This window comes from Serinus canaria, chromosome 1A (genome assembly GCF_022539315.1).
Source record: "Serinus canaria isolate serCan28SL12 chromosome 1A, serCan2020, whole genome shotgun sequence".
Lineage (NCBI taxonomy): Eukaryota > Metazoa > Chordata > Aves > Passeriformes > Fringillidae > Serinus > Serinus canaria.
In genome coordinates, this window is record NC_066314.1 from 49,709,491 (window position 1) to 49,723,628 (window position 14,138).

The following is a 14,138-nucleotide window of genomic DNA, read 5'->3' on the forward strand; positions in this document are numbered from 1 at the left end:
AATGGGAAGGGTAGCAGGGGCTGGATTTGGGAGGAGGGAGGGTCTATTAGGCAGAGCTGCCTCCTCCCACGCTCACCCAGCCTTCTCTCCAGGATGCTGAACGCAGCCCTTCCAAGCAGGCTGCGGGCCACTGCAGGAGGCGATCCAGCTGTGTGTGGCCATGAATCCAATGGAAAATAGTTTTACAATGAATATTTTATTATCCAAGGCTTTTATCCCACATGGAAAATGGATCGAGACTTGGCGGGAAGGGTCTGTAGTGAGGGCGGGGCTCTTCAGCTCTGGTTAAATCAGGACTAGAAGAAATTGTCATTGAGCATTGTCATGTCACTACTGTTACTGACACGCAGTGCCTCAGAAACTCTTTGTAGTCCAGGTGAAACCCCAGCAACAGAGGACTGAAGCTGCATCCAGAGTCACCCAGCTGCACTATGAATCCTTTCTGTCCCCAGAGACTACCCAGTTGCTGACCCAGCTTTTACCACCCACTTTTGTAGGTATGGGAACCAAAGGGGGGAAAACAGTCCTTTTTCTGCAGAATTCATAGGCACCTTAAAAACTGTACAGTTCATCTTGGCTGCAGGGCAGAGTGAGCCAGGAGGAAGCCACCTTGGAAGGTTGGGAAGAAATTATCTGGGAAAGTGACGTGCCTGGCTCTTGATTCTACCCTGAAGACAGCTAGGGGCTTAAAGAAGAAGAGGATGGGGCAAAATGCTTCTATCACAATAAGCCATAGGATCTATATTTATCTGTCTCTGTGCTCTCTTTGTGGCAATTATGATTCACTGGGTGAAAGGATTCCTTTGGAAAAAGTTACCCAATTACTACATGGCTCAACTGTAATTACACTGAAAGAGGAGGGAAAAATTCAGGCAGTGTGCCAAGCTTGTGGCTTAGAGCTCTCCTTGTCTTGCATATTTGTCTCTAAATCACAAGACACTCTCTGATTTCCTTAAGAGGCCCAGAACTGAAACTCTCTGAAACAATTTTTTCTTCCATGACTGTGAGGCCCATCAGTTCCCTCTCTGCTGAGGATGTGAGAGTCCCCAGCCCTGTTACCCCCCCTTCCAATAGGACCCCTGAGGATGGCACTACTGAGTATTTCCAATTGATGCCATCAGTGCCTGCAGAGGTAGCAGGGACACCCTCTTGCCTGCCTGTTGGAGAGGGCAGAAACAGGCTCCAGACTTTGACCATGTTGCTGATCACTCTGTGACACAAGAGGGCTAGAGTAAAGGCCAAAGTGGTCTTCTCTGCTCTGACATGCCTGCTGCCCCTTTCTCCTTCTGATCACTTGCCTTGGGGTTCAGTCTTGAGCCTGATCAAGGGATCATGTGGTGCAGGATGAAAAGTGCTCCATACGAGGAGGAGAAAAAGTAAATAGAGTCAGCCTCCCTCTCCTTGGGATGTGTGTGTTATTAAATCAATTCCTTTCAGATGCAAGGTTTTGTGAGACTAAACCCCAGGCATCTCTCCAAGTACTTGAGCTGCTGCTGGAGCCATGGTCTAGGGGGCTGGACTTGTAGGGACTGTTGGATGGGGAAGGGAAATGTGTAAATATTTGCTCTCTTGGAGATGGAGGTGGAGGGGGCCTTTTAAAAGCTATGGGGTCGGTTCTGTGTTTTCTGCAGCATTTCTGGCAGCTGAGCACTGTGACCAAGCCTTAGCAGCCACCGGGTCCTTGAGTTATGTCTGTCCAGGGATCTTCCTCCAAATGCTGCTGAGGAGATTAGAGACCAGCTAACGGCTAAGAGATCATAATGAAGGAGGGGCTACCATTCTAGCGAAGGGGCTTAAAGAGCTATTCACATCAAGGAAATTCAGGTTTCAGGCCTGAGTCTATCTCGGGCAGCCTGTATTTGTCTGATAGAAGTCCAGGTGTCTCCACTGGTTTTCATGAAACTTTGAATTAAATAGCATTAGCACAACAGGCTAATACCACAGGCAAGGGGGCCATGGAGTGTCCCATTGCCTGTAGGCCATGGGCCACCAGCATCAGGACAATGTCATGTTGGCCTTCCTGTTGGAGACATCATGATGAGATGACAAACTCTAAAGCTGCAGAATTAGCACCCTCACAAGGGAGGGCTGAACTGAGGCCCTGCTCACCCTGGTGTCACACCAGGCAGGGATGGTGTCCCCAGGTGTACTGACACCTACTCCACCACACTGGAGACACAGAGGTGCTTGCCTGTGATTTTCAGGAGCAATGTGGTGTAGGAAGAACCACTGTGGGTTGAGAAGGATAGAGCCAGACTGGCTAGAGCTGGCAATCTTCACCGCCTGTCACCTCCTTCCTTATCAGTGTGCAGTGGGCCAGCCAGGGGATGTGCCAGCAGTTTAGCAGCCCATTTGATCTGCAAAGGATGCAGATGAGGAAGATGAGGACAGATCACAACAGACTACGGTGTCATGGGCTTGTGTGGGAATGCTACACAGGGATAGGGCTCTTCTCCTCCACCATTCCTGCCTCTCCTCACCAGAAGAGCTTTCCTGCATAACATTTCAAATCCTAGCTTTGTGTTAGAGGGAGAGTCACTGATCTGCCTTGTAACTTGGGGAGCAAAGGTCTTCTTTGCTCAGTCCAAAGGGATGCTGTTGCTTCAAACAGCGCTCTTGTCTGTGCCAACCTCTTGGCCAGAGGGAGCCAAGGATAGGAGTAATGACTGTGGGATATGACTTCAGCAGTGCCTCACCTCTGGGTATGAGGGTGAGGCAGGTGGTGTTTGCATCTACACCGGCTTTCTGCAAACTGGGGTCGTGTCCTGGACAGGACGGGGCCAGGAAAAGGGTGTGTAGAGAAGAGCCAGCTGCCATGATGGGGACAGACCAAATTCACAGACAACACAGATATCCAAGCCCAGGAATCACAGCAAAGACCCCACCAAGCATGAACTATCTAGGTGTAGGCACCCCACTCAGGTCCTGACCGTGGGCACCTACAGTGTGGCCTGTGCTTCAGTCAGCTGCTTCCTGGGAGCAGCTGGCTAACCTCTCGCTAGCCTTTCCTTGCACAATCTGCTCACTCTCCTTGGATAGTGCAAATTGCCCCTGTGAGCAATCCCAGACAGTCCTCGAGCTTTTAATGCCTTTGGGGCCTGAACCCATCCCCCAGTGCTGGCTGTGACCAATCATTCCCATACAAGGGGCCAGACATCCCTGTCTGCCCTAGGGCTGCTCATGGTGCTCATTGGGGCTCTCCTCTCATGGCCTCAGCCTTCTTCCTGTGCTCTCCTTGGCACTCAAAGATGCCAGGCTGATCTCCCTGTGCTGAGATGGCACGTTTTCTTGAGATCACAGCCTCCCTCACGGACATCCTCACACCTCCCAACCTCCAAGCTGCAATATACCTTAGGTTGAAGAGGGAAACATGATTGCTGAAAGAGAGTTTCATCATTGAGAGTAGCTTTGATTTAGAGCCTGCCTTCTGGTCTAGCTGATAGGCACTGGTGTGCCTCAGCATAGCCAGACTGGTCCTGCGGGCTGAGGGCTGGAGTCCAGCTAGTGCAAGCTCTGGGGTTAAGTTGGAACATGGGCCGAGCCGAGGGGTGGCTCAAAACAAGGTGGTTTGGCAGCTGCCAAAGGAGAAGCCCAGCCAGGCAAGTGTCTGAAGCAAAAGAGCAAAGATCTGCCCCAGATCTTCTTGTGAGGAATGCAGCAATAGAGGGGGCATCCTGAGGGATGATCTGGGAGGAGTGGGAAAGGGCCTGGCTGAAAATGCTGTGGACCAAAGCCCACTGTACACTGCGCTCTTCAGCTGGCAAAAGCCTGTTTTAGCTGCAGTTACTCTTGCAGTGATTTGCAGCACCTTTCCACTGGGAAGAGAGCCTTTGTACCTGTTTAGCCACTTCGTGTTATGTGGCCTGTGGTATTTTAAACTAAGAATTAGGTGTGCTAAACTCAGATTTATTATGTTGTGGACACAGAGCCTCACATCACGAATGAGCCACAGCAGGATCTCTCAAGCTTTGACTGCTGAAACATTTTCAACCACATCCAATTTCCTGGATTAGGAGCCGTCTGTGAGGCTCCAACTCCTGCTGACTCCAGAATCCCTGCTTTCATTAAATCAGTATGGAAATATGTTCCCAAGTGGTGAAGATAATCCTGCAAATGTTATCAAAGCATACCTGGACAAGTGATTTATCCGGGCGAGCCTGATGTTACAGCTTGGGGAAGCAGGAATGACTCCTTGCACTAATGATGCTGGGATGTGTTAGACGCACCTCTAAGTGCATTCCTAGAGGTTCCCAAATCCATGCTCCACGCCTCCTCCCCTGCACCTCTGGCTGCTCGCACTGGGCTCCATCTTGCCTTTTGGGGTGCAAAGTCTGCGGTCTTTGCAGCGCTTGGTGGGGAAGGGAGTGCTCCTGGTCTGTCAGTGGGGTGGTATCCCTGTGGCTGTGGGATGGAGGGATGGACACAGCACCCTGGCCAGGGAGGCAGGGAAATGCTGGGTCATGACCACGGGCAACATGGACCAGCCTGTGTCAGCCTACGGAGGTGGTTGGTCCAAGCTGTTTGAGTGCTGTTCTGGCATGTGAGATCAGCGAGGAGACACCCACTGATGAGGGCTAACTCCTCTGTCTGCTGGGGTGACAGGCTGCAGGACTCCTCACCTGACCATGCTGGAAATACTGACAGCACAGCAAAAAAGCCTTTGGTTACCTTGGAGTGAAGGATCCTGACTGTGAGGCTGGAGCATGGGCATTAGCAGATCTTTAATCGGGAAGGCTCCAGGCCATCTGCTCTTCAGTTTAAGGGTGCTTGGCCTAGGGCAGCACAGCAAGGGCATATCAAGGAGGAACGCTTCAGGAAAGCACGTTCTTGGTTTTGACACAGAGGGGTTGCTCAAAATGACGTAGCCTGGACTAGGGGGTTGCTGCATGCAGAGTATTTCCAAGAGCTACAAATGCAGGTTAAGAAAAGCCTGGCAATTGCTGCTGAGCTGGAGTGGAACAGCAAACTGGGGAGAGCTGGAAAGTGAATGGAACAAGTCTTAAGTTCTGTTGTGAGCAAAGTACAATTAGGGACCACATACAACTCTGACTCTGAAGCCGATAATATTTTTCTTATTAAAAAAAAAGTGGAAAATCTACTTCTGACCAGTGGCGTGAATTTCCAATTTTCTTCAAATAAATCTAGTCAAAGACATAGAAGGAAAGGTAAAGACAGAAGTGAAAGTGAGTTGGGGTGCAGCATGTGTTGTTCAGGTTGTGCGGGCAAGGCTTCAAACCTGACCTATAAGAAATGACAAATTTTGAAAGCAGGGCCCCAAGCTCAGCAAATGCTGACTACAGAGGGGCAAACCTTGCCACTGCTTGTCTGGATGTTGGCTAATGACTTCCAGAGGGCCTGCAACATAAGCCCCGCACCACTCTGCAGGACTGAAAGGTATAATTGTGCTAAAATATGACGCCAAGAATTATTCCTGTGCTGCTCATTAGTGCTGGAAGTTCAATGGCAAGGAAATGTAGCTCCATGCATGAGGGTCAGATGTTTCGTCACAGGTGTGCCAGAGCAGGAGAGCTGCTGGCTATTGCCTGACTGTGGCCACCGGCTCCACACTGCTGCAATACCCAAATTGGTGTCCTTGAGGTGCCTTAGGAACCTGCCATTTATTGAGCCTATTTCAAGCCTAGAAACAACCTGCTGAGGCATATTTGCTGTCTCATTTTTTGTCTTTTGTTAAAGTGACTTTTGAGATGCGCCGGGCAGAGTTTGTTTGCTGTACTTAATATGCAAATTGTAATTGGGTGCTGTGTTTGAACATGTTACAGCAACCCAGGTGCTGGTTTCAGGTTTTCCAACAAACAGTGCTCAGAGAAATATGCTCATGGAACACAGGCACGTCGTCCTCCAACACCCTTGAGACCGAAACTCAGATGCATGCCATTTTTCAGCAAGCAATGTGTGTAAAAACCAGTGTGGAATGATAATCCCAAAGAAAAGGGTTGCTGTGACCAGGCTTTGCTGCCAGGAATGACAAGAAGCCTGAAAACACCTGTTAGGTATTTTTTTGTGTGTATGGGAAGTGGTACCTAGGGTGTGGGCTGTGATGTTAGTCTCCACACATGTCAGAAATAGCTGCAGAGCTGCTCAGGAGGTGAGACCGGCAGGGAGCCTGAGCACATCTGGTTTTACTCCCTGAGACAAACCCTGCTTGGGCCATTGCATCTACATTCATCTGCAGCCAGCCCACGAGCTGGTATTAGGGGCACATCTCGTGCTTGGAGAGCCTCCAAAGCACATGGGACCACAAAGCATCAACAGAGCTGAACAGAAGCCAAGGCAGGCAAAAGACCAACTTGGCCTTTCCAGAGGGGATTGGGGCCCCACCAGACAGCAAGGGCTGGAGAAAACAGAATTGTGTTGGGTAGACATGCAGCTGTTCTCCCTGGGGGTCCTGTGGGTGGCACAGCTCATCATTCCCCAACATGGATGTATCCTTCTGGCAGGGACAGAGCTAGTGCAGCCTGGGACTGTCCTCCACAGCTTGACTGGGGACCCTGAGTCCCCCAAAATGCCCTTGGGGGTTTCAGTAACATGTGCCATCCTTCACTTGGTGCCCCAAACATTTAGATGTCAGTGAGCTCTGTTAGGCAGCTGCTGCCTGCCACCCTAGAGCCAGCTAGAACAATTATCCTGGTAAGCTGTCTGTTATCTGCCAGGATCAGCTACTGAAATGGGAGGGTGTTTCAGCAGGGCTTGGCACACGCATTTCCCTGAGGCTTACACTATTGGGGGGGAGAAAGTACAGGGCACTTTCTGATGCTATCACAGTTTGGAGGCTGTGGAAAGCACTGGGATGTGTCATTCTCTGCCATGCTGCCGGTTCCCACTCCCTTGCAAGGGGGCCCAGACACCCTTGAGGCTGGTGGGCACACACATGTCACTGCTGTGGTGACACTGTGTTGCTCTTTTGGGAATTTTTGCAAATGGATCCTTCCAAAGCAGCCCTTTGCAGAGCCATCTCTGCTGCTGCCACAAAGAACATCCACCCATCATCATGTCCCACACAAGGGCCTTCTCTCCCTCACCTCTGGCTTCTCCAGCTTCCTTTGCACCCTGGGCAGAGAGCAGGTGCTGAAGCAGCCCACCAACACCCAAGATGGGCTTTGCCAGCCTGCAGCACCTGGGAAAAACTGAGCTTTGGAGCTCAGCCCAGTCCAGGTGTCAACTGTCTACACCTCATGCAAAAGATAGGATCCACAGTGGGGATCTCCTTGGTTCCCTCCTAGAGATCCTGAGCTGGGGCAGGTTCACAGCAGCAGCTGGTGGGGGGATAATGCAGGTCATTTTGTCAGGAGCACGAGCTCACACACCCCCAGCACTGACAGCACAGACATACTCTCCCTCTCTTCTGCCCTGTGTTCCTGGGCAGAAGCTCCTTTCCCAAACAAAGACTGGGTTATTTTTCCAGAAGAAGGCCAAGGACCAGCTCGTGTCCCAGTAGAAGTGGGTGACTTGTGAGAAGAGCAGGAAGCATGTTGATGCACTTAGTGCCAAAATTAACAACATACCTTTGTTCTACATAATTGTAGTCTTGCTCTTGTTGTGATTGACATGGGGGCCAAGCACTGACAAACTCCTGACTGTTGCTGGAGGGGTAAATCTTGACATGCCAACCAACTGCCTGACCAAGTGTTAGATGGGGGGCTTTTCTGTGGGACAGTTTTGAGGATTTTATGAAGCTCGTGGGCTGCTGGTTGAGAGATGTTTTGGTAGAGAGTAGGATCACAGATTGAGCAAATGGTTGATGAGATGTAATATCAGCTTCTGATTCACCTCGTCACAGTGGGAACCTGGGGAAGAGGGATGGATGTTCCCTTGCAGCATCCACACGCCGGGGCTTTAGTGGCAAGTGCTGCCCGTGTGAGCATGAGACCTGCTCTTCTCACCCAGCATGGAAGGTAAGGGAGGATCCATCAGCCAGCCAGGTATTCTTGGATATACCCTCCCTTCCCCATAGGCAGCTAGTCTGTGAGGCATGTCCACACTGTCTGTTCAGTCCACAGCAGGTTCACCAGACACACCATGAAGCCAAGGGCCTCTGCACCATCTAAAAGTTTCCCTGTACAGGGTGGATTAGAAAACCATGGGCATCTGAGAGGTACTGGCCTCCAGGTCCTCAGGCATTTGCTCCAAAAGTAGGCAACACCAGGGATTCATTATTTCCATTCCCACCAAAGCAAACAGGGAAAAACCGGGGAGGTTCTCCTGGTCTCTGCACTGGCTATATTTAGTCAGGTTCAATTTGTGATATAATCCACGTCCCCTCATTTAAAGGGAAGATGGAGGTGAGAGAAGTCCCCAGGTCAAGCCCATGATAAGGAGGTAACCTTATAGGGAAAGCTCCAGCTCTGCAGGGTCTGCTGTTGTGTAACCTTGCCCCGAGTGGGACAGGACCTTTGCAGGACCTAGCTCTAAGCCAAGCTCTGGGCAAGGCATCCCCCATACCAGGCAGGGTGAGCATCCTGGACTTGTTTCACTGGCTCTGCTGGGAGCAGAGAGAAATTGCTCCTGGCAGAAGCAATCCAAGAGCCACTGCTGGGTGCAGATGCTGGGTTGGAGCACTGTGAACTTGGTGCTGTGCAGCCCCAAAAGAAGGCAACTTCCTTAGAGCTCAGTTTTGGCACCCCATGAAGTGCCTGCCAGCTCAGGGGCATATGGAGAGGTCCAGAAATGGGGGCCAGCCTCCACAGCCCTCGGTGACTGCCAATCTGCTGTCTGTTCAGGATAAGAGCTCTTGGGGAGGGAAGTCTCCCTGGGCAAGCAGGCATGAGCCGTGACTTTCTTGGAGAGAAACAAGCAGGGGGCAAAAGCCCCAGCCCTCCCAAAATGCACCCCTTCTTAACAATGGTACTGTCAGCAAGGACTTGTGCTGTGTGACAGAGCTCCCCACGGCTCTTGGGGACTTATCTAACCCCTAACTAGATGCAGGGAGACATGCCATTCTGGCAGTTCTTCCCTGGAAAACAAAGGCATTTGGCTGTCTTTGTGGTGTTCTGTTTATTTGGGGGAAAGGGAAGGAGAAACAGCAGACAGCAGAACAGGGCCTTGCCCCACATGGTGTTTTATTCATCTGCCCTGGGGGTGCAAGCTCAGCTTTGTGGGCAGGGGATGTTTTACCTGCTGAGCAAGTCCAGGAGGACCTGTGCCCACTAGCAGGGATGAGCGAGCAGGGATGAGTGGTGGAGGGAGAGAGTGGCTGGGAGAAGGACCCATCAGGTCTGGTGGGGCTGGGCTGTTGAGGCACAGCCCTATGAGTAGACAGAACTGCTTCTGCAGGTGGGAAGGTTTGGGTCTGAGGAGGGTGATCAAAAATACAATCAGCCTGTCAAAATCAGCCAAGGCGCTCAGTCTTCCCAAGCTGGCAACCCAGCCACTTGGCACACGCTCTCACTCCACCTTCCTTGGGGCCTGGTCCCCTCTCAGAATGACCCAGCCAGTCTCTTTGCTTGGGTGCCACAGAGGAAAGAGGGCTCTGTTTCCCCCTCTCCTCCTGCAGTGCTGAGGGCTGTGGGATGACTGCCTGCCATGCTCAACTCTCCCTGATGGTGGGTGAGGGTACCCATGAACTTGCTCGACAGGTAAAACCTCCCCTCCCTGGGAAGTCTCTCCCTGCATTTTATGACTGCTTACCTGTGAGCCAAGGATGCCTTTTTGGCAGCTCCAGGAGACGGCCTGGCTGGGTGCGGAGCACTGTTTTCTCTGTGATTTTATTACTTGCTTTGTTTCTCAGGGTGTCTCAGTTGGCCTTCCTTCAAGCTCACCATTGCTTCATCACTATCCACTCTTTTCCTTCCACCAGCCCTGCACAGACCCCACACACAGCAGAGAAACCACAGGCAGCACCTGGCACTTTCTGGAAATCTCTCTGGTGAAAACACCCACACCTGAGCCTTGCTACAAGCTCTGTGTAGACTGAACCATCCTTGTGATGTGTCTCATGGGTTGTGAAGGAAATGGGGTTCATGCAGAGCCTTTGCTGCTGCTGCATTCCCATCTCCTTATCCCTGGCTCTGCTCAGAGTAGCCCTGACAGAGAAAACCCAGCCCTGACAGAGAAAACCCAACCCCTCAGACCCATTCTTGGGAGCCACAGGGTTGATGAGGTTTGTTCAAATCAGCCTCAGAGATGCTGGGCTCAAACTCTTGAAGGCATGCAAGGTGAGGGAAGAGCATGACTGACCAAAGCTGGTGTGCTGCTGCTGCCTGGGGAGCAGTCTCAAGGACTGACCCTGGATGCTAACCAGCTCCTCACTAAGTTGCCATTTCCCCTTTGCAAATCTTGCTTTCCCACTGCAGAAAGGTTAGGCTGTGCCTAGCACATGGCTGCATCTTAGCTCACTTGGGAGACTGACAGTTTTACCTCTCAGGGTGAAACTGAGATGCTGGGCTCTGCACTGCTGTTCCCATACAGAAGTGGGAATATGCTTGGCCATGCTGTGAGGTGAGCATCCCTCTTTAGGGATAACTTGGGTAACTTGGGCTCTGAGTGATGCTCTCATGGGGAGACAGGACACTTCCTGAGAAAGGCAGGCTCTTGGCAAATAATGTACCATGAGCACTCTCTAGGCAGGGGGTGAGAGCTGCTGGAGATGGGATGGCCTATTTTGTTGGGCATGTGCTCTCCCTTTTTCAGGGGAGACTCACACATGGCTTAGAAAGGTTTGCGTCCTTAGGGTTTTTTTGGCCTGGCACAGGTCTGCCAAAGGTAGAATGACACCCCTATATGTTTGCCAAAGGTAGAATGACACTCCTATTTGTTTGCAGGGCCTCCCTCTGTGCTGAGTGCACAAGAGAGGGTGGCTCAGCCCAGCCATGCAGAGCCCCAGAACTGTGCCAGGGTATGGGTACCTGCAGTGGGCAGGGAGGGGTGAATCCCAGGAGAAGCCAGAAAGCAGAAATGTATTACATTTCACAGCTGAGCTCATACATCTTTTCTAGCTTTCTGTAGTATTTCTAAAGACAGAATACCTTTGGTCCCTCCAAGAGGCTGAAATGCACTGCTTTTGCTTCCTACTTTCCTTTTTAATGCAATGCTGTTCAGTCTTCTTGTTTGTGCGTGGATGGTTCCAGAAACAGCATATCTGCTAAGGAGAATCATCCAACACTGTCATACCATGGATCAGCTCTCAGCAGCACCAGCAGTGTTGGTGGGAATGCAGGCTTAAGCATAGAGCACAAGAGCGAGTCAGAGCTGGCCTGGTCAGGGGGAGAGAGGATGGCCAGTGAGCAAGCAGTGTTTTGGGATGAGAACAGGGATCCTGAGACTTCTCAAGGAAACTCCTCCCTGGAGGGCTACCATACATCTCTGGGTCCCTCCCATAACCCACCAAAACAATTTCAGCTGTACATTTTGCAAAGGGCTGGCACACCGTCTGTTATCACAGAAAAACTGGATGTCTGGATGAAAGCCTGCCTCTCACCTACACCTTGCACAGGCGGCTCCCCTGGCTCCCACTGCTGGTGGCATCTCAACACCACCCTGGCTGCAGGTGGACCAAGTCTCTGTCCTCCTCTGTCTGCAACCAGGACAAGCCCTGACAGGCCCCAGCTCCCCAGCAAACCTTTGCCCAGCTGGCAGGTTTCAGCTCTGCCTGAGGAAGTGCAGTGAGCTCCCTCTCTGCATTGCACCACGGTGCCAAGCCCAGCTTCACTGCTGGCTGTGCCTGTGGGACTTGTGACCACAGCCCTGGCTGTCCCAGGGCTAGGAGAGCTGGGCATGCTGTAGTGGCAACCTCAGTGGTGTGGCAGCTGCCCTGCTCTGGCTGTCTGTGGCCTCCTCCTGTTGAAACCTCACTCCTTGAGGGCAAACCTGCTGGGCACCAGTGAATGAGTTGGGATGAAGGTGAAGGCTGCCATTACATCATCAAGTTTGCATTCATGCATCTTCCCAGCATTCTGCAACCACAGTCCCAGGTGCACTCCTTCTCCCTGCCTGGCCAGCCCTGTGTGGCTGCAGAGGAGAAGGGGCACTGTTCTCTGCAGTCTGGCTGCTCACTGGCTGGATCAATAACTGCCCTCCATGTGAGTCTGGAAAAGGTTGCTGCACATGCATTTGGGATTGCTGTACCCCTCAGAAGGGATTGCAGGTGGCTGTGGATGTTTCTCCCATCCTGCTCCTTTCACAGAGATTTAAGTACCTGAAACTACTGCTAAGGGGTTTACAGCAGTGCCTGAACAGATTACATCCTTTTTCACTTTGAGTTGGAAAGGCAAAACCAATGCACTACAGTTCTGAAAAATAGATGAGACTCTTGTAGTGATGCAGCTGATGAAGCAACGAGTAAAGCAGCAAGCAGGGTATCTGGTGTTCATCAGGAGTGGATGAAGAGTACTGCTTAAGTCAGTTTTTGGAAGGAGGATAATGTGCAAACTGGAAATCATACATCTATAGCAATTAAACTATAGAGCACTGGTGGAGGGCATGGTCCCCTGGAAGTATGACAGAAAATGCCCGGCACAGAAGGAGCTGATTTAGCATGCACAAAAGAGAGCTGTGACTTGGATGCAGACTGCAGGGCTGTTGGCCACATTGTGTGCCATTTGCTCTCCAGGACACAGCCTTGTGCTTGCCAGCAGCCAGGCTCTCTCGTGACCAAGCCGCTGCTGAGTGGAGCTGTGGGCTGAAGTAAGATTGAGTTGTGATGAGAACCAGCTCTGGAGCAGGGAGCTACAGCTGCAGGGGGCTGCCTGCACCCAGGGAGCCAGCGGTAGTTAGGGCCCTGCAGTGTCAACAGTGTCTAGTAAAAGAAGCTGACACCCAAAGTACAGCCAAAATTGTCTGTGGGTATAAATCCAGCTTTTCAGCTCATGGGAAGGGGTCTTGTTGAACAGCTCAGAGGAATGCAAGTTTTAATGTGCAAAGGGACAGGATTTCACACTCTTTCCCCAACCAGCTGACATTTATCAACCCATATTTTTGTGAGTGAGCTCGTATTGGCTGGGACAACACCCCGCACCTTCCCATTCTGCTCTCCAACCTTCAGCTGTTCACCCCTGCCTGGCAAGCCTCCTGTCTTGTTGTGAAAGCATTCCTGTTGCTGAGCATCAGACTGATGTAAAAATAAGTGTGGTTTTTGCAGCACCAGCTTGCATCGGGTTTACAGATCTATGGAGAAATGCTGATGTGGAACCTCCCACTCCTTTCCTCCTACTGAGAAAGACAGACAGACAGTAGGCTCAGGCAACAGTGAAAGTGAGGTCTTGCTGGAGAGCAATTTCAGCTGCACTTCTTTCTAATCAGTTGTATTTTTCTCTCTTACATGCCCACACCGAGGCCTCTAGGTATCACCCAGCTGTGTGCTACAGGACAGGGTGACAGCTGGTCTTGGTGGGTTGGATGGTGACAGGGATGCGCAACTCACACCATTATACAAGGAACAGTCAAGCAGTGGAGGCCCTGGTAGTGGTAACAGAAAGGTAAAAGGAAAGAGAACATTTAATGGGAATATTATGAAATGGAAGAAAAATCTGGTGTCAATTAACTCCAGCCAGCATAATGGGAACACAATACAGGAGCCTCCCACTTCTAGATTTATTTTCAGCCTAAAGAACAATAATCCAGGGGATGGGAGGGTGAGATCCCTAGACCAATGTCTTACCAGGGTTTTCTAATTGACTTATTGCACCTGGCATAGCATCCAGGTTCAAGAAACAAGGAGCATATAAGGATGATCCTTTGCAGTGTCTTACCCCTCTGCATTGCAGAACATTACCAGGAAAAAGGAGGAATTATGGGTATTAGACAGGATGCCTCCATGTTCTGAACTTGGAGGCTTGCTGCCAGAAGAAGTCCCAGGGTGTTGTCTTGTTCACAGGGGTCCCAGGATGAGGGAAGAGACAAGAAAGTTGACTCCATGTATCAGAAGGCTTGATTTATTATTATATGATAGATAATATATTAAAACTATACTAAAAGAATAGAGGAAAGGATTTCACTACAAGGCTAAGCTAAGAATAGAATAGGAATGTGAAAACAAAGGTCTTCTCCCAGACCGAGACCGGCCGGACAGGTGAACTGTCATTGGCTCTTAATTGGAAACATCCTGAGGAGGCCAATCACAGATCCCCCCGTTGCATTCCACAGCAGCAGATAAGAATTGTTTACAGTTTGTTCCTGAGGCCTCT